Consider the following 20,382-nt stretch of genomic DNA (forward strand, 5'->3'; position numbering starts at 1 on the left):
GTACCTAGTGAGGTTTTCTAGGAGTCATACTTCATAATGACTTGTAGAAGTTTTTAGGTGATTTCATGACCAATTAATCTGAAATCCCTGTACAGTTTCTTTTTTTCCTGTGCTTGGAGTAGCAGCTCCACCTCTGTTGCTGGTAACTTTAGAGTGATTATTCAGCTTTGACCACAACTTATAAAACAGAAGGAAATAAAATAACTGAGGCCAAAGTGACATGAAAAAGACTGGTTTGGTCAGCGACATTTTCAGCCAACAGGGAAGATTCAATTTTAGTAAATGCAAAACTTAGTGGTCAAGAAAATGGAAGAATACATACAGAAAGAAGCAAACGTGATAATCGGTGCAAATTAAAACATGGCAAGGAATTTTATTTTTTTTTAAGGCAGAAAGGGTTTAAATACAAAACAGTTTTTCAAAAATTTTCTAATATCCAAGTATTGTAAAGACTCCTCAAAATCCAATGTTGTCATGCATATAAACATTTAGCTGGAGTGTGCACAAAAGACTCAAATCCAACTGCAGTAATATTGCCACAGTGTTGGAAAGTGAAAGTACGCATTAATTTCATGACAATAATGTTGAGTTTATGGCCTCAGAAGGAGAGAGCAGATTCTGAGTGACAGTGAATTTTATCTGTCTTTGGAAGTGTGGTGAGCTGACCTTGTCTGGCTGGCAGATGCCCACCCAGCCACCCTCTCACTCCCATTCCTCACCAGCACAGGAGGAGAAAATATGGAAACGCTCATAGGTGAAGATGAAAACGGGGAGATTGCTTGTGAGTTATCACCATGAGCAAAAGAGACTTCATTTGGAGAAAATTAATTAATGTACCACTTACGGGGTTACAAATGGAGTAGGAGAAATAAACTCAAAATCACATCACCTTACCATTACCTCTTCCTTTTTCCTTGGCTCAGCTTCATTCTTTTGTGGCATCTCCTGTCTCCTCCTCCTCTCCTTGAGTGGTGCAGGGAGATGGGACAAGGGGAACTGTGGTTAGTTCATAACAATTTGACTCTGCTGCTCCTTTTTCATCATCTGGTTCCCATGCTCCAGCATGGGGTCCCTCCCACTGGAACCAGACCTTCACAAACTGCTCCAAGGTGAGTCCTTCCCACAGGCTGCAGCTCTTCAAGAACTGCTTCAGCACTGATCCTCTCCAAGGGGTGAAGTCCATCAGGCAGAGACATCTTCAGCATGGTTCGTCCACAGGCTGCCAGAAAACCAGCTCCTCTGTGGGTTCCTCTTCTGCCAGGAGCTTGCTCCAGCGTGGGGTCCTCCGTGGGCTCTTCTCTACTGTCCAGTGGTTACCGGGATCCTCTGTCGAAAGGCTGCATGGACATCTGCAGCACCTGCTGCCCCTGCTCCTCCCCTCACCACAGAGCTCAGGGAGCTGTTCCCCACACTTTCCCCTCAGTTCTCACTGGTGGGCAGCGCTTTGTCCCTCCTCAGTGTTTGCCCTGTCTCAGGGCTTTCCCTGGGACACCACTGTGACTGCAGGGCTCAGCAGTGCCCTGGGGTGGCTCTGGAACCCTCTGTGCCTGGGGCACAGAAAGCGTTTCACTCCTCAGTCCTTGAATACACAGCACTCTCAGCCTTAACTTTCAGGCTTTTGATAGAATGTCATCAAATTAGACAGTTTCCTGGCAGCATAAAAAAATCATAAAATAATTTCCCCACTCTGTTTTTATCATATTGCTTTTTGTCCATGCTCATTTCAGCATAAAAGTGCTTCCTTTGTGCTACACTTTAACCACAAATCACCATCCAGATTCAGCTAAGGAATTGGAAATCAATTCCTAAAACATTATATTGATGACAAATAAATGATAGGCAATTCACAACAAGCAAACTGAAAACTTTTGGACAGAAAATCAACATAAATTTTTGTGTATATACCAAAGGAAAATAAGCTACATTCTAGCCTTCCTGAATTGTATGCAGGGTCTTATTTCAGAGTACAGAATAACTTGTGCAGAGAATATTTATTCCTATTCCTACTATGTGGATCAAGTTGTGTAAAAATGTGTGATAACCTTGATTCAGACACCCGATAAGTAGTTAGCACAAAATATAGATCTGAGAAAATCCTGTGTGAATGTTTGTTATCTCTTATGGCTTGGATCTGTTAATATGCTGAAATACAGACTGTATTGGAAGACAATAAGCAAACAAAGAATTGTTTGTTGAACATGCTGATATCATGATGAACAGATCAGTTGTTAATACTAAAAGTCATCATACCTAGGATATACGGCTCCCAAAAGGTAGAAGTGGAATGAAAATAGTTTTCCTGTTGTGTCTATATTAAAATATTCTATTCTCTGGAATTTTTTTTCATAGTGTGAGAAAGAAGATGGGAAATATCTCCATTAATGATCTGCTGAAAATACCAGAGTAAATGTTACCCCTAGGTTTTGTTCATTGCCAGATATCCAGGCTGCAAAGGACAAGTTAATGTACAAAATAATATAATTGGCTGGATCTTGTAGCTCCCCAAAGTTCATATCTGAGGGTCCAAGCAATGAAAGTACCGAGTGCTTGGTAAATTAAAATCTGGAAAGGAAATTGAATAATTTCATATTTGTAATTCATTTTTTTTCTTACCTGAAAAAGCGGTTTTGAAATAACAGAATGAGAAAAAATTTCAGTGTTTCCTTTTGTAAAAACAAATGAAGACAAAAAATCTTAGTCATAATTACAAAGTTCGACCTGCTCTGTACAAGCCCCTTTTTTCCTCAGTAATGGAACAACACTTAGAAAGGAAGGTTTCCACAGCCAGTTGGCTAATTTGAGTGATCTGAAGAGTTCCTATAATGCAGTTTGCATTTCTTCGTACTTTGGTGTCTCATCATTTGTCAGTGAACACAATGAGAAGGGAGCAAAAGACAGCCAAAGCAGCAGACGTGACAATGTGCCCTGGCAGAGGAATGGAGGGGTACAATTAGGTGGGATCCAGAGGCTGTTAGTAGAGGCAGCAAGGCAAATTAGCAGTGTAAAAAGGTGATCTATTATTCCTCAGTGAACAGTGCTGCAATTATTTTCTCTCTCTGTATGGCAGGTCTTCCCCCCGCCCCTCGCAGCTTCTTAATTTTTGTCGTGGAATTAAGTGAGTGAAAGCTCTGTCAGGGTTGCACCTAATATAAGCTGGTGAACTTCTGTCTTATACTTCACAGACAGAAATTTGCTTGCACTCACTGTGCATTACTTGTGGAGGCTTTGAGAGGTTTAGAATCACTGGGTCTCGTCAGCAGAGTCATAGGAGGTGCTGCCCCACCAGGTCACTGCAGTCAGAAAGATTCCACAGGTCACACAAAGTTTACACGAATTTCTCTTTTCCTATGCAGCTTGTGGGCAGAAAAACATGAAAAACATTTTTGGTCCATTAGCCCTACAACTTAGAAATAGGGTGGAAACCAAAGGAGTACTCGTTGGCAGGTTATCCTTTTCATTTTACCAAAAAGCTCAGTATTTTGGGACTTTTCCTGTGACAATGTAAATCACTTGGGAAATACATGTTTCTAAAACAAGTGCATGTTGCAATAAAAATAGAAAAACACATTAGGGTGTAGTAGGGAAAAAGAAAGTTGGGAAGTAAGTTTTAAACTATTTTTAGATGGAAAATGCAAGTCACTGCAATATGGCAAAATTAATGGGTTTCACTTAGCTTGAGGCAGCTGAGTGAGTGCTGCCTGACAGCCAGGGCTGAGTCTGGGCTGAAAATCCTTGGCTGGAGAAAACCATCTGGTAAGCACCATACAAACAAAACTGAATGCCTTGGAGCACTTGGAGCGTGTAGGCAAAGCAAGCAAGAGGCAAAACTGGAGTTTGGGAAATAGATATATTATTCAGACTGAGTGATTCATTCCTATACACGCTTCAGCCTTGTAGAAACACCAGCACAGCCTTCCCTCAGGAATTTCTGGATAAGGAAAAGTAAAGGAGGGCAGATCCCGTGTCCTGTAATCATACTGAGAAATACAGTTTTCTGTGAATAACTTAGGGAATAAGACACTCAGCGGGAATCAGAGCAGTGAACCTGGCCTTAAGACAATCCTGAAACTGAATACATCTCTTAAACTTATCAGAAGGAAAATCAAAATATCAGATATTTTCATCAATCATTTCTAATCAGAGAAGTATCTTGAGAGAAGTCCTATAATCTTCAACGGGTTACTCATGATAATGATGAGATAACAATAAAATATATGGTTTATTTGGATTTTTTTCACTGATATGTTCAAGGGATGGGATAAGATCCCATTATCAAGCTGCACATCTACATCTGTACTATCTATTTTCAGTGTCTTTGTATTTTTTAAGAGATTGTCAAATGTAGAGCTTCACAGCTCAAAGGATTTTAAGTATAAATCCCCAAAAATTGGAAAAAAAGAAAAATAATTAAAATTTTCTTATAGCTAGATTATTTGTTTTGTTTGTTTTGGGGTTTTTTGTGTGGTTTTTTGTTTGTGGGGTTTTTTTGTTGGTGGTTTTTTTTTGTTGTGTTGTTTTGTTTTGTTTTTTGTGGGTTTTTTGGGGGTTTTTTTTGTTTTGGTTTGGTTTTTTTTTTTTTTTTTGTTTTTTTGTGATAAGACTTTTCCAAGAAATTGAGGCAATACTTTCAAAATCATGCTAGTGTCCAGACTAAAGCTGACAAGGAAAAGCCTTTCTGAAAGAATTTAGACATAAAATAAATGGTTCCATATCTGTTAAATTATTTGGTTTCTAAATTTATAAGTTTACCTAACTAATGCATTACATAATGCTTTAAACATTCTTTCATAAGTGACATCATCCAAATTTAATGTGAAGTAAAACACATTACATGGCTTTTTTTTTTTTGCTTTTTTTTTTTTTTTTTTTTTTTTTTTTTTTTTTTTTTAATGCATAGATGCATGTTATGCCTTTCATAACAGCCAAACATTGCAGAAAGAGTTGTACTCAAAATCTTTTTTGGACAAAAGATACCACAGATGTGGCAATAATGATTTACTGTTATTCCAATTAACACTTTACCAGTTTAATGGTCCAAATAATTAACTAATACTTTTAAAAATGCTCTTTGGTAATAAAACTGGCATGCATCCAGTTTTTCCTTCCTCATATTTACCCTCTCTTTTTTTGATGCTAAACCTGTTTTCCTTTGGAGAAGCTTCAGTCTTGCTCAATGACATTGCGAAAGGCAGGGACACTGAATAGATCAGCAGCAGCAACCAGAGGTCCTTACAGGAAGGAATATGATGTCCATACTCCTAGTTTCTCTAAAAGGGAAGGAAAATACGTATTATACCTGCTTGTTTCAGGAAAGAGAACATGGAATCATTAAGGCCTTTAAAAGAGAATAATTGAGTAAGCAAAATATCTAATACTTGTTCAGCCAAAGTATATTTACTGGATTTTGTTTAGGATGTCACAGTAAAGACACACTGGGGCAAGAGGCAGATTTCCCTATTGATCCACCTCCTGTTCATTAAAATTTTGTTTAAAACACCCCATGATTTGAAATTCTTTTTTTTTTAATATTATTTACTCCATCTTCCAGATCAGGACAGAATACATTGAATAAAATTAATTTTAATGCATGTGGTTTGAGTATCCATCTACACTTCACCCCACATTAAAGTTCACTTTGTTCATTGCCTTTCATCTAGTTGTTCCTCCATGTAATAGCAATCATATTCAAGTGAATGTGGATCCTTTTTGTAAGATTTTCAAAGGAATGATCATACTTTACTAAAATGCAAATATATCTGCTGCATATCCTTCATCCACTAATTTTGCAAGTCTATCAAAAAAGCAATCAAATTTGAGTGGCATGACATTTTTTTCTTTTCTTTTTGTTTATACTCATACTGATTTTAAAAAATTAATGGTTTTCATTATAGCACTAAGATGATTCAATATAATGAAATGAGTACCCTATAATATTGAAACACAGAATAAATACAAAATGTAAGAATTGGAACTTCATTTTCAGGTTGTGGGTAGCATGCAAATATTTCACTATAATCTATGTATTTTGGGAAAGCAAATTAAATAATGCCATGTATAAAGATATTCCCAAATAACAAAGAAGCAGTGAGCTGGTGGATGCATTTTATTCTCGTGGTAAGGTTCATCTGTTCTCCCACCCTAAGCCTGTGGGTCAAAATTCTTTTGAACAAAAGTTATTCTGACACTGCCATGTGACATATGGAGGTGTTCAAGGCCAGGCTGGATGGGGCTCTGAGGAACCTGGTTCAGTGGAAGGTGGAAAGGTGTCCCTGCCCATGGCAGAGAGGCTGGAGCTGGCTGATATTTAAGAACTCAGATTCATGGAATATTCTGAGTTGGACTCATCGGACCCAAACACTTCCAAGATTCTACAACAAATGAAAGCATTGTCCAAGCAAAATTAATGTTATTTATGCATTTTCTAAGGTTTTTTAACGTATATTGTTACTCTTGGCTGCTTGGCACCACAAAGATTTTAAAGTCAGGAGTGACCTTAAAGCAGGCCACAGACTTTTTTCAAAAGTTCTTTCTGAGAATTCATGGTTCCTCTCTCTGTGTAACCATGACACAAAGTTCAGTAACTTGTAGGTAAACTAAAGTGTGTCTTTTCAAAGAATATGTGATTTTAATTGTAAACCAACAGTTTAATTGCTCCCTTGGTAAGTTGCTTCATTGGAATATAACCCTGATTTTGTACGGCTGAATATTATCCCAAATTTGATTATTTTCAAACTTCAGCTTTTCAACTATGTGTCTGTGTTTTTACTCTGTCAGTTTGTGTAGCTTCCACTGGTCAATATCTTATTCCATGGTGGATATCTATAATCCATGATCAAATCCTCCCATAACCTTCTCTGCACGAAGCAGAAACTACTGAAGTCTTGTAGTGAGAGGTGAATATTCCAAACTTACCTACAGTTCTTTTGATCATTTTCCAATAACTGGCAGTGTTTTTAATTTAATGAATTAATCATCTGCCACAGATATTCCTGACCAGGTACTGAGGTCTGGGGAGGAGGTGAAAACAACTGTAGGAATAGGTAATATCATTATGTGAAGTTTTGACTGCATGAACTGCTTCAGAGGGCTTCTAGTTGCTGTCACACATGCTGCAGCCTCCAAAACATGAATGGAAATGCTCTCAGGGTATTTCCTGTCCTTGTGAGAACTCCTGTGAGACCTCATAGGGGACCCCAAACTGCAAAAAGATCTTTGGGTTTATCTTTTGAGTGACTGAAGAACACACTAGTTGGAAGACAGAACTGTGTAGGAGATGAAATGGAAAAAAATAGTATTAGTAATTTGCAGTTGTCATCCATAGCAATGAGATGAGCTGACAGCACCAGGGCTGCAGCTGATCTCTCCTTTCATTGATGGGGAGTAACAGAGCTGCTTAAATGTCAGGCACAAACAAAGCATTAGCACTACCTCAGTACCTACTGCCTCAACTCGGCGGGCTCAGGGCAGCATCTCTGTCTTGGTTACATTTCATGATTGTCAACAGACAGGAAATGAGTGACATAACTCTTGCGTGCTCTGACCTTTCTGTAGTAATTTAATGTGTGGAAATGTTCGTAATGGAGTTTGACTGCAATTTTCTACCTTGGATTGACTTCTGAGGCCTGTTGTGGTAAAGGTCCTTAGTGGATCAGGCTGTGAGGAAAGTGTAGACATAACCACGGTTGCTCCAACTTGCAAAAGACATCCTATGAAATTGGATATTGAGTACTGCAGTTTGCTTTTCATTTAATTATTTTCTTCACAAGGAGAGTCACTTACCTGAATTGTGGAATAGTACATGTAATATTTATTAAGAATGCACCAGAAGAAGGAAATCAGACTGGAAAAAACCAGAAAAAGCCTCGCTGCAAAATCCAACGTAAGTTAGTTAATGACCTCAGGAGTCTCCCTTTTATTTGAAAATATCTATCTGAGGCTTCAACATCTTGGTTTAGATTTAATTTTGTCTTTTAAACAGATTGTAGAATAGGACAAGTTCCAAATTGAGATAAAGCACTCCTTTTTTGGATTTTGGGTAGAAAATCTGTTCCAGCATGGATGGGGGACAACTGTTCAATTGCTGCAGCTAACCATAAACTCAAGCCTTAATTTAAGAGTTCTTCTGAGTCAAAAAAGAAGCTGGATTAATGTAACGCAGAAGGTTAGACAAGTACATGACCTTGAGACCCCTTCCAACCTAAATTATTATTATTATTAAATAAGACATACTGCAGACAATAAATAAGACCTTTAATACTAGCTAGTCTAGCAAAGTGTACTCACAGATGTGGACACTCAATGTTATAGTTACTTGCTTTACATTTTGAAATACTGAAAATTCAAATTACAGTACAGGGTGTGATTTTTATTCCAAAATAAATTCTGCATTTGAGACCCCAAATTAGCACATACAGAAAACCGACTTACTAAAATATTATATGTGAGGGATTAATTTTTCTTTTCCTATGTAAAATAAACACAGAAAGCTCTGTAAGTTCATACCAGATCACTGTGACAAAGAAAAATCGCCTTCAAGAGAACAGCGATGGCATTTGCATTTACCTAGCCCATACATTTTTCATATGAGATTCAGAGTCTTATTTCTTCTTTTTAAGCAAATCAAAATAAAATGAGAGTTGAAGTCTCGAAATCTCACTGATTTTTTAGACCAAATTAAAGAGGATGGTAGGGAGTCACCACTTGATTGCTACGAGCCTCTTAATTGACCAGTTGAGCAAGAGTGTTCCCTTGTTTAAGTGTGTTCATTAGCCAAGAACCTTGAAGGAACAAAGGGTGTGCACAACAGCAGTGCTGGGAACACCAGCCTGGCTCTGCTGAAATAGATAGGATGTCCATGATTAGATCATCCAACGAGTCACTGAAAAATGAAACACTCTAAGTTTCCCCTTAAAGGTTGGATTTTGTGAATTAACACCAGGTGACTGCCAAAGTTTAGATGAGTAGATCTTCCTTAAGAAAATAAAACATGAATAAAGATGTAATGCAGTTCATTAGACAGCTAGGGTTGAAAACACAACAATGTTCACTGCCAAACTGTCTCTCTGTTCTGGTGCTGAGCTCCCCTACCCTCCTTAACTGAGGCTTTTCTGTTCAATTTGGGCAGGAAAGTCTGTTCTAGTGGTTTGCAGTGAGGACCAATCCATACGGTTCAGTGTCTGCACCAAAAGAAACCAACATTCTTACAAAAGCCATATGAAATCCTTTTCTTCAGAGCAGAAAGAGAGTGAAGGAAAGCAAAATGAAAACACACACCATTTTTCACAAGCTTGTCTCTTACAGTATTTTTTTGTGGTAAAATAGAATTTTGGTCTGTGTCTCTATCCTAATGTTTTCAAATATTGACCATCGTCAAGGAATCCGAGCTGTACTGTATTTTAATTTTGAAAAAAATTGTTCATTTATAATTTTGAAGAACATGAAAAACAGAGTATTATATATAAAAACAAAGTAGAAAATACAGAAAGGAATATTGAAACTTGCTTTAAGCATTTTGCATCCCTGCTTTTACCTGAAATCTTAAATTTAGCTTGAATTTTAAAGACTTTAGACTTAAAATCTTTGAGACTTAGTGATAAATAGTCCTTTGCAATCTATGAATCTATGAAAGGAGTATTTCCTAAATACATAATAGTGACAGAAGCCAAAGAGAGAATCTGAATTTGTGTGGGAACCCCAGTGGCAAGTGGAACTCAGTTCCCTAAATATACAGTCAGGTATTAAAAAAAAAAAAAAAAAGTTAAAATGACATCTCATTATTCTGGACTACAAAGCAATAATGAAGAACATGAAACTCAGATAGTCTTGTGTATACCTGAAGAGTTATAAATATGTTCAAATTTAACTCTCAGCTGGATATTAATTAGCAATTCTGTTTTTTCCTTTGTATGGACAACAGTGTTTCTATACACTCCACCTTCAAGCAAGTATTTATTCAAGCAGTATTGAATGCTTCTCATCAAAGAAACAAGTTTATTTTCAAAGTATTGACACACTGCATTTTGAGAGCTTTGAAAATCCTTGCAGTACTGAAGGCTGCTCAGCACATACACAGAACCCTTGAAAATCCAGCTGTAATTTTTGGTACTCAACCTTTGAAAAATCAATCAACCTTCCTTTCCAAAAGTATAGGTCTAAATAATCTATACGCTTATTGAGAAACAACCACACAAAAAACCAAAAACAAACACCAAAACCCACAGGAGAACAACCACCCTGCACTTTAAATATCCATTCATTAGTTACTTCAAATGTGAAAAGCAGCAGTGACTCCTTTCTCATATTAAAACTGCGAAATTTTACACTGGAAGTAAAAAGGACAGGTGGTAAAATATAATGGAGTAAAATAAATGCTAAAGCTATTCTAGTCACTAATTAACCTTGTCTTACTTGATAACAAACTCAAGAACTGCTTTCCTGTGCACATACATATCAGAATTACACTGCAGAGGGTTTGAATGAGTTTGGGCTAATTTTTCAAGTTCATTATGTTCCAGACTTAAAGGTCTTTTCTCACAAAATAGAAGGAAATAATGTCAAATTAGGGGTTATATTTCCTTCCTAACAGGAAAGTCACGTGCCTTGGCTAGTCCAGGGTGTACCACAGGAATGCCATGGGTCTGAACATTTTTCTTCAGTATATATTTCTGCATAGCAAACATGCAAAATAAAAACCCTTTTCCAAAGCTGCTATTAGACTGCTTTGCTTCAAACACATCACAAAGAGATAATGATAAGACATGTCTTAGTAGTCCTGCCCATCTCCCCCTAAATTTAAATATATATGACAGTGCAGAATAGACATGTACTGAACTAAAAATTATCTTACTACAATTAGAATTTAGCTGTCATGTATACCTCAAAGAAACTGGAGGGTTTGTGGCATTGAACAAAGTTCTACAAAACCTTGCCTCAAATTCTATTCTTAAACTTCTCAGGAGCAAGTTATAATTTGCCAAAATTAGTTTTAATTAAAGAAATTTACAAATTAATTCCTGTAATTATTACTAGCTCTGTAAATTGTTTAGAAGCTTTAATTATGAACATTTAATATTCAAAATTCAAGCTGAATTGTGATTAAATGCAGTCCTATTTCTGCTTCTCTGCTGGATGAAAATAACTCTTGGAATAAATGATTTCAGAGTATTAAAAATACATGTTTAACAGTTTAAAAAGTGTGAAACTGTCTAATATTTACCAAAAGTTCAGTTTCTTCTTCTTTAACACCTACTTACAGCTAAGAGGTATTGCTGGCAGAGGGCAAAAACTTTAGAAATTTGGAAAAAAAAGTGAGAAGAATTGCATAAGAAGTGCAGGTGAAGGTGAGAGACTTTAAGACTGAAAATCAAATACATGGAAGGGTGTGTGTGCACAAATTTGTCTGTTTATATATTTGTATTTCTACAAACCTTTACATAAAACACGTAGCTGGAGAAAATTTGGTCAGGTATTAGCTCTGTACTCTTTTTTCAGGGTTATATAATGCTTTGAGGCCCCAAGTGCTTTCATATTTTTCATCATTTTCATTATATTTGACACAGATGTGCCCCAGGTTAGTGGCACATGGATTCCCCGATCCATGGATTATCTGATCAGTTCCTGGGATGGGGTTTGTGCAGTGAGGAAGCACCTTCTCAGTAAAGCCTCCTGAGGAGAAGTCAGAAAAGTCTATGATTTGTTGCCACACATTCCTACCAAACGACTTTAGAAAAGTTTACCAAGAGAGCAACTGGACTTTTCTCTCAAAACAAACAAACAAACAAACAAACAAACACAACAAAAACCCAAAACAACAACCACAAAAAAACCCTTGAACTAAAGAGTATTGAAGCCAGTAATATTCTGCAGGAAAATGAAATTCATTTATTTCCCTCTGTGTGTATGAGTCAAGACAGTACAGTTCACTAAGGAATGTCCAATTACACAGGCACCTTTACCCTCTTTGAGTGCATATTCTAGAAAAAGACTGGGAGACAGGCAAGAAAAAGAAGATTTAACACTGTCTCATTCCTGATAGTTTTCTGTATTGTATTTCCCAACCAATTAACCTTTTGCTGCAGAAAAGTTCTGTATTAAGAAGCACGGCATAGCAATCAAACCACTCATCATTATTGAAAGACTGGTTCTAATTTAAAATATTTCCACTCTTCAGAAAAAAAATCCCACTAAATTCCATAAAAATCTTCTATTCTCTCATCTTTTAAAAAATAAAATCATAGAGGTATCAACAATATAAACTTAGAATTATTTCTTTCTGTTTCCAGTTGTTAATGTCAAAAGTGTTTACCTCTCAGCAATACAGAAAGACAGCATTTTTCATATCACAAATGGAGAATAATATATGGAGTTTATTATGTTGACTTGTCATATGTTTAACTATGCATAACCTGCCCTTTAAAGAAATAGTAATCAAAATGTACAGAAAGCATATGTACACACACAGGGTCTCCCTTTCTACCTTGTTTATGTATGAATGTACATATGTGTGGGTGTATATATATATATTTTAAAATTATACATCCCTTCTTTGTGTATCAAAGCAAACAATACATATAAAATGTGATATGCAGTGTTTTTTATTGACTGAACATAGTGAATGGGGTGAAGTTCCTCATCTCTCTCAGCCACAGACTGCCCAGAAGTCTTTGTACATGGCCATCATCTCTGCTAAGGTAGAACACCAGGACAGTTGACCCCAAATATATTCTAATTTAAAGAACACATAAGATAAGACACTCTCAGAACTTGCCTCTCCTCAACATTCTTCAAAATCAGCCACTCATAAAAGAGAAATATCTCCTTGGTGAGATGCTTTACTGCTGCTTTAATTTACCTGACAATCTATTTTGATGACTTCCTTAGTGAGAGATGTTCAAAAACTCCTCAACACGAATATACTTAATTTAAAATCAGTGAGCTAAAAACCTATAAAATGCATAATTTTAATAGTTTGAAAATCATAGTCACTATTATACAGGAAGTTGGTGTAACTAGACACGATTATTAAATGGATAACACGTCATGGTTGAAAGATTCCAAAAGGCCCATTATTCTGGAAATAGTTTTTTTTTTTCCTCTACATTTCTGCAATTTTAGAAGCGATATTTCTTTTCCACATTTCAAATGCCACCTCTAACAGACAAGTGTACTTACGTGGAAATTTCAGAATGATTGAAATTGCCACTTCACAGCAGAAGAACCCCATTAGTGGCAAGGGTTCTAACAATTTGTCCCCAACACCTTTTTTTTGCTGTGCTCCCAAAGCCCATCTCCCTGCTGCCAAGGGCACAACCTGTGCACCACCAGTTTCTATAAGAAGGAAGTGAAATTAGAGTAGCTGACACTGTTATTATGCAATACATTTATCATCATCTGTAGATATTTCCTCAGCTCCTGCTGAAGTCACAACAAGGACTTTCCTGGCTGTGAGAGCTGAATCAGGTCTGCAGCTGCCTTCAGGCTGTAAAGACATGCACAGTTTTACAAGGACGGACAGCTTTCAGCACAGCTCTCTAGAAAATCCCTTTCCTTAGGCAAGGGCTGAGCCCATCAGGAGACATTAGGAGGCACAGGCTTGGAGATGAGAGCAGACACACAAAAGGTGCAGCAGCATCAAGGCTGTCAGACACAGTGTGAGGCTGGATTGGCCATTCTGTCCATGACACATATGCCACAAGAAAAAAAAAAAGGGAAAAAAAAGGCAGGAATTCTCCAGTCCTTGTGCTGTGCCAGGGTACAGTGACACTGCGACAGCACCAATCGGTGGCAGATGATACTGCGACAGTTCATCCTGTCCCTTGTCCTTAGCCATTCAAGAGAACACACATTTAGTAGAAACTCCCTGATAATTCATTTTGTTCCACACCACAGCCTAGGAATCTCCTGAAAATTCTACTTTGTGATCCAGTCCAGTTTTCTTTTTACATTATGGGTTACATTCAGCATCCTGGAAGATATGAACCCCACAGCTTGAAGACAGGGTACACATGTATTCCTCAGCTATCTCAGTATCTAATGAAACCAGTGGGGACTTAAGCATCCTTCAGGATATAACTCTGTCATTTCTTACTGAAAAAAATGGGATGTAAGATGACTGCAAGGAAATAATTTATGCTACTCCTCTAGAAATCTCTGTAAGGATACTGAGGGAATATACTGACCACAGAGTCTGCTACGCCGAAACTCCAGAAATGAAAGATTTTGCACCAGTACAGTCTATTGCAAGGCATTATTATCAAGCTTTTCTTTTTTTTTTTAAATAACTGATGCTTGCTATTTTTTTAATAACTCATGCTTAATGAATGTTAATGAGGAGAATATGTTACTTCTTCATTACAGGCCTCTGAGATCTAGTTTGGAAAGACATCAAAAGGGTAAATTTTATTTTAAAAAATATTAAAAAATGAAAGATTAGCTTCTAAATTATTGTGTTCTACCTTCCTTTAATTGATTCTCTTATTCAGACTTGTTTGAAGTTTGACATCAGAGCCCCAGGGGAAACATAGCCATGGATTAAGCACCAGTTTGACCTATGTGCTACTGCACAAAATCTTCATTTATCTTGAAGTACATATATAAGGCCTAAAATTCTGATAATAAAGGAAAGATTAAATGTAGTGGGTGCCATGAAAATAGTGAATTCATTAATGAACATTTTTTAAATTATAATTTGAAATGCATGGATGTATATGGACTAATTTTTTTCTTGACAGGAAGGATTTGCCTGGATAAATGTGATCAAATGTAGTTGGATTCCTTGCTGCCCTTAGGAGGCAACATGCTCAACAATGTCAAAGGATTACAAATTAAATTTCAAAGTACAGTGGTCTCGCAAATATTATCTTCAGTATTTATTGCAAACTTAACTTATCTTTTGTTAGAATCTCTTGTGTCTTTGTCAAGACAGTTTGGAAAGCACACCCAAAATGGTATTTCTGAAAATATTAAACAAAAAAGTTGGTTTCTTTCAACCTACAATAAAATAGGTTTTATATCTTATATAAGTTTAGAGCAATAGTCACACAGCTCCTAGTTCTTAATTAATAATTATTTAGAAATTTCTGAATAACTCTTTTTAGAGAATTTATATACCAGGGCCCCTTGGACTAAAAAAACAAAACAAAAAATCCACCAAATTCACAAAAGCAAAAGTCCACCAACAAACGACACCCACACAATCAATTAATTCAGGCAAAGTATATAAAATTATTAGTTCTGTTATAGATTAGGTCTAAGCATGACCTAAAATGCATATTTCTGGATAATATATATTTTTTTCTGCCTTCCCTAAAGCATGGAGTGCATCTCCTCTAAAAGATGCATTTCATAATATAAAATGCAATGTGATCTTGTGGTTCCTCAAGATTCCTCAGAGGAAACACAAGATCTGATTCAGCTTTCCATCACATTTAGGAAAGCTCTGAAAAGGATTCAAAAATCATAATCAGTAAATCAATTTTCCTTCCTGTGTTCTTTTCTCCCCGAACTGATGTTCTGCATCATCTGCTGGGAGGCAACTTACGTGGCCAGAAGTCTCACCCAGTAAGCACTGATAGTAATGAGAAAAAGAACCAATTACTCCCATGAACTGGGCTGAGCCTTTAACCATCACTACAGAAAAGCACTTGAGCTGTTCCTTAACGATGCTCAAAAGAACACATTGTCATAAGCACTGCTAACACAAGCACACCCAGACAGTAAAATGTCTTTCTAATTAAGGCGAAATTGAAGAAAGACAATGAAAACAGAAGAGATGAGGAAACTGAGAGAAGGTCAGGAGTTACTGCTTCAAAGCCAGTTTTCTGTAGAGGTGCTAAATAACATTAACACAGAAGAGAAGAGGCAGGCAAATGGAGAGGGGAAATCAAAAATAGATTCAATTCTTAAGCAACATTTAGAAAATAGGTGGGTTTTTTCCCTACAGCTTCTGGGATTGTTTGCCTCTTCCAAATTCTATGGTAACTTAAAGCTCTGTATAAGTATTAATGTTTAGGAAGATTATAGCTCTCTCTCAGAGATTTGGTTATATAATTATATAAACTGCAAATATGCAGTGCTCCTCATACTGTGTATTTGTGGGATTAAAATATCAGTCTATGTTCAGTTCAGGCTTTCAATGTAAGGCTCTAGAGGAAAAATTCACCCTGTGCTGCATTTATATTTGAAGATAGCTCATGGAACCAGTGAGATTCAGCAGTACCTTACAAATGCCCATATCTCCTTCCCCTGCTGCCAGCTTGGTGCATTTCCTTGGGAATCCCATGCCAGAGAGACAGCAAGGGCAAGGAGTGTGGAGACACAGAGAAAAGGGTGCAAAAACAGCCCTTGGAAACGCCTGCAAGCCCATAACTCAGCAACCAAACTGACTACTCATCATGCCCTTGAAGCTCTGATAGATGATTAACAGTAGTGCAAAATTCTAAATAAATCTGGCTGTATAGGACTTCATGAAAGTAACACAGTTGGAAAGTGTTCATGATTTGCAGAAGGTCAAACCCTTCTAATTATATCTTGTCTCCAAATGTTCCTCAAATCTTCTGTCAAAATGCTTGGAACTTTTCTTTTCCTTGCTTGTTTTGTTCATCTGTTTAGAGTAGGTAATCATCTAGAAAATATTTCTCATGTTGTGAATTTAAGACAACATCCTCCCAAGAAATTGCTTTGAGTCATGGTAAGGTCATCTATGGGAGTACAGAAATATAAATTAGTAAGAAAATTACTGGGCTTTATATTTACTCTGATATTGACTTTTAACACATACGTTAAAGTTGAAGGAATTTTGTGCACAGAGATGAACTAAAATCAAATGTTTCTGATAGTTAGTTTTAAACTCCAACATGCATCTTACTGATCAGACCTCCAAATTAATTAATTACAGATACAGAAATAGTTGTCCGCAGGTCTAAATGCAAATCCACTCCATATTTTAGTACCTCAGTTTGTGCAAGGTCAATATAGGTCTTATTTCATTGAAAAGATGAGTAAAAATGAATTAAATAATTAGAAGTGTATTTAACTTTCAAGTTAGCATCCAAATTGCAACAGCCTCATCAAATGATTTAGAACATGAAATAAAAAATAGAAAAGGGACTTGGTAGGATTATAGTGTGTTCAGATCTGGCACAATATGTGTGATTATCTTACATTTGCTCCCTTTTCCAAACTGATGGGGCACTTCCCTTTACAAATAGGTAGCTTGAATTATAAGGCCCTTTGCCCAAGAGTTCTGGATTAAATCTGGTTTAAAAACAGTTTAGTAAACTTCCATTCCAACAGAGCAATGGAGAGATCGAATTGTATATGTACATACTTAATTAGACTTTTCATCCATTAGGAATATGAGAAACGTGTGTCAGATAACTGCAAATTCTCTAACGAAGCCAACAAATAACATAGGACAAAGTCATGTCAGCTTTTAATGAGAAACAGTCCTGTCAAGGCTCTTTTACCTCCAGGGAGACAGAATGCTAACATATTACCTATTCTTCTTTTGAATAGTTATCAAGTTTAAATTTCTCTTACCCCAATGAAATCACACTGAGATCATTACAATCTAATTTCCTGATCCACAATCACTTAACTTAGTCTTAAATTAATGCTGGTACCATGCATATACTTAATCTGTCTACATTTTTCTTTTATGGAAAAACCAAAGGGTGATCTGGCATTGTAAGCTGCATACCAAATACAAACCCACTATGTTCTCTCTTCTACATTGTCTTTTGAATCAAAAGATTTTCACAACTACTTAAGTAGATTTTTGTTGTTGCCGAAACACAGGGATTCATGCTTTTTTCCCCATACCCTTTCCTCCACATGCATTATGCTACATATATCTCTCTATATACATGTCTCAACAGTTTTTTCACAGAGTTCTCTAGGCTGCACAAAATCTCAGTACCTTAATCTTTGATGAATGCATCACTAAATAGATTGAAAAGGAAATGATATGCTGATGTGGATTGCAAAGTCATATGGAATTCCTCAGAGAGGGTTATTCCTACGTGGCAAACCTTAGTAAAGGTACTGCAAGGTATGATTATTTAGGAATTATTTTTCAAATATGGGCACTATGAAACTGTTTCTTTTTTTGTAGCTTTCCCAGATATGCTTTTTCCTTTGGTAACCAACATCCCACCTTCAATCACTGCTGTGAATTTTTTGCCCCTGTTTTTCTGTCGAATGTATATCTTAAAAAAGGGCTGGATTCTGACCTGGTTTAAGATAGAAGTTTTTAAAGCAACCCCACTAAAATCAATGGAGTTTTTCATCATGTGTCTGGAAGTCAATCTGTTTCTTTCAAACCCTTCCTTAGGGGCTGATGGTAATGTCCTGATTTCTGGTGACGTTTCATTTTTTTGAAATGCATATCACTGGTGTAATGAAAGACATCTCAATTAGACAATATCATTTGATGCAATTTTTTTTTAAATTCTTCTGTTGTTTCTGGAGTAGCAAGAATGTATCTCTTCCTTAAAAATCATGGTAAAGTGCTTCATGCAAGATTTCATGCTGCTTTGTCCTAAACTGTTTCCTCGAAGGGTGAACTGGGATTAAAGGTGGCTCAGGTAGCTCCTCACTGCATTCAGTCACAGCTTGTGTAGGTACAGCTTGTGACAGGTTCCCTGCTTTTGATTTTGTCACATACAGAGCTGCAGGGGCTGCTAAAACCTTCCCAAGGATTCCGGAGCTCTGTGTAGGATATCTCTCATGCATACCATCATGTGGGTGTTTACTGAGCATGACACAGCTTCAAACCATCAGTGCTTCTCATCCCCTACGCACTCTGAAGGCGTTTGACAAGGCCTTCCTCTTGCAAATGTGAGAATTCTCTGACTGTGTTCTCCAGGTCTTTAGCCACAGATTAATCACCCCAGTACAGAAACAACTACAAGGTTCTCATAAGAACATTTTACTTTAACCTAGAAAAAATAATAATAATTTAAAAAAAATCACCTACTCATATTAACCCAAGAAGTAGTTTCTACAAAAGGCAGGAGGTTTCAAGATCTGAGTCTGGTCTCATACTCATTTTATCCCAAAGTAGTTAGAATCTTTTGTTTTAAATGACTTTTCCAAAACTAAATCCAAGACCAGCTAATAACTTTGTCTTTCCTATGTTCTAAATTAATTCTTGCCTAATAATTGCCTAATCTAATACCAGGTTAAGCAAGATTAGAACTCCATAACTTTATATTGTCTCCCTCTCTTATCTTTTGGGGTCAGAGGCCAGCTGTGAACCACACTGTGAAGCACACATTTGCACCTGTAATGCCATGGTGTTTGAGGATCTCACTGGGGGTGAGAACCTCCTTGGCACAATTTCCATACTCCTGCCCCTACACCAAGAGCTTTTATTCAGTCAAAGACTTCCTGAAACCTTTTACACCAGCTTAAAATTTATATTAATTTGCACAATTTTTATCTTTGAACAGATGTCTATATGTGTGTGTGCGTGTGTATGCCTGGAAAGTGTTGTAGGGTGTTCCAGCCCTCAGAACATCTTTCTTAGATAAAAGTTACATCCTGCTTGAAAGCTTCCTTGGAAAGCTGAGATTCATTGTATTATAGAAGTGTACAGTTTTGTCAGGATGCGAGGATTTCTGGCTGCATAATAATTTTGCTGTAAAGTGCACTGAGATGAGAAGCTTCCAGCAACTCAGTCCAACTCAATTATCTGCATCCTTCCAGGTGGAGACATCAGGACTTTATGCCATTTCTGTCATTTTACTATTTTACAGCTCAAACTTCCACATGGAGCCAGAGCAATCTAAAATTTTTAATGTCTATTAAACTTCCAACCCCTCTGGCAACCAGTATGGCAGCTGCTCTACTGCATCAAGAAAAATTTGCCCTCTTGGAGATAAACTTTTAGAAAATGGACTAATCCCTTTATACTGTAACTTGCTTTAAACATGAGCCAGAATGACCTAAGTTTTGAGCTGGGCACATTTGGCCCAAGTCATGAAGCCCCGTATCACTTTCACCTTTACTTAAAAACCACACAAATGAGAATTGAACTTCTTCCTCTGAAAAACACCTCTGTGCTTGAGCTGTATTTCTCTCAAGGCAGCCTCCAGGAGTCAAAAATAATCCAAGGAGCAGACTTTGCAGCTCAAAATCAAATAAGTGGAGAATGAGACGGCACCTCTTGTGGAGACAACCTTCTTCAAGTCTTTCCTCTGATGTTGATGCTACCAGAGCTCTGTGCCTTGGGATATGCTAACAGAAGCTGACATATGAAAGAGTGGAATCAATACCAAAATAAACCCTAATGTCCCAAATTTCAGCTGTATTCACTACTTAAAAAAAAAAAAAATCTTTAGGATAATAAGGTTTTAACCACTGTATTAAAAACAGTCAATA

Source organism: Prinia subflava, chromosome 3 (assembly GCF_021018805.1).
Source record: "Prinia subflava isolate CZ2003 ecotype Zambia chromosome 3, Cam_Psub_1.2, whole genome shotgun sequence".
Classification (NCBI taxonomy): domain Eukaryota; kingdom Metazoa; phylum Chordata; class Aves; order Passeriformes; family Cisticolidae; genus Prinia; species Prinia subflava.